This window comes from Poecilia formosa, unplaced genomic scaffold (assembly GCF_000485575.1).
Source record: "Poecilia formosa unplaced genomic scaffold, Poecilia_formosa-5.1.2 Scaffold733, whole genome shotgun sequence".
NCBI lineage: Eukaryota > Metazoa > Chordata > Actinopteri > Cyprinodontiformes > Poeciliidae > Poecilia > Poecilia formosa.
The window spans coordinates 154379-155957 of NW_006800672.1; positions in this window are offsets into that span (position 1 = coordinate 154379).

Below are 1579 nucleotides of genomic sequence, written 5' to 3' on the forward strand. Positions count from 1 at the left end.
TTTTTTTAGAGATTATCTGTCTCATGTTAGGACAGCGAAAGTTTTAATACGTATGTAAAATTTATTTTTAGGTTAGATGCTGCAGCTTTAAGCAGGTTCGGTGTGAGAGTCATTACCAGGTGGAGCAGAAGCGAAGCTCCGTCTGTCAAATATTACTACCTGTAGCGTAACGATATCTGATAGGCATCGCGTGGCTCAAACACCTTGATGTCGTCCAAAAAAGATGACATGAACTTGTTGGTTCCCCTGTCCATTGTCGTGGCTGATATTTTGTGAAAATCCAGCAGAAATGCTACACTAATCGACTCAGAAATACTTTGTAGAGAGTCAGTCGAAATGAAAGACGCCATGTTTACATAGAAACTAAGCTCCGCGAGGCTTTGTTTGTGAGCCATGCAGCCACGAGGGATTTTAGGGGGCGTTTCTGGGCGGAGCTTGGTAAGGTCCATTCTGTCTGCAGCTGGAGAGGAACTGCTTTAGAGCCTACCACAAAACATGAAAACGCCTGAAATAATTAAATAAAAAACAGGCATAAAAACTTGTAAATTGGAGGCCAGGCTTCACAGTTTTCTCTGCATTTATGTAATACAGTTGAAAGTTGAAATTGTTCATCTGAAATTGTTTGCCCCTATTATCTGGAAGTTTTTGTTCAGTAATAAACCTGAAAATTTCAATTCCGATTTTTGTTTTTTTCTCTTTAAACTGTTTATTCACAATTTTTAATAGACAGAAATGTTAAATAACCATCAAATACTGAAAGCTGAGGTTGTTCTGGAAAAAAGAGCAAAAATTCAGACTCATTGCACATTTTTTGAGAATTTTACAGCCATAAAATAAGAAAAATACCAGGCGGCCCAGTTACAATTATGGTCTTAAGAGGGTTAAACAGGGACTTTTGTTTATATCTATTCCCGCCAGCTTCTGGGACCCTCTGGCTTATATATCATAACAGAGGTGCCCTGTCTTATATATCTTAAACAGGGACTTTAACTCGTTCTGGTTTCCAAGTCCTTAACGTTTTCATTTTCACTAATTCATGACTCAATCAATAATTTTAAAACAAACCCAAATAAATTCTTCTCACCAGACTTATTCCGGAGTTGACGATCGTGAATTGGACGAGTCAGTCCTCCCGTCTCTGTAGGCCATGTGAGGTTGGAGGCTGGACGACTCCAGGCGAACTCACACACTGGCCATCCAGTTCTCGGCGGCCAAACGTGGAGTCCTGCCAACAACGTGCAACAGTTATGGCCTAGGCAGCCAACTACGATATCAGAAAACAGCTCTTTAAGGAGCCTGATGTGTGAATGAAAAACACAAGGAAACTGTTTTAGTTGGTGTTTCGTGCAAGTGTATTATTGAATTTTTCTTGCGAACAGGGAAAAATAAGGGGAAAAAAAAAACAAACAAAACAATTACAAACACACAAATAAATTCAAATAACCAATTCAAGAGTCCTAGAGGTCTTGTCCTTTTTAGCTCGCCATCAGTTGCTCAGGTTCTGAGGATCTGATCCATCATATAAAAAAAAAACCCGACCTAAAAGGCCAGAAAACCCATTAAGTATCTTAACAAATAA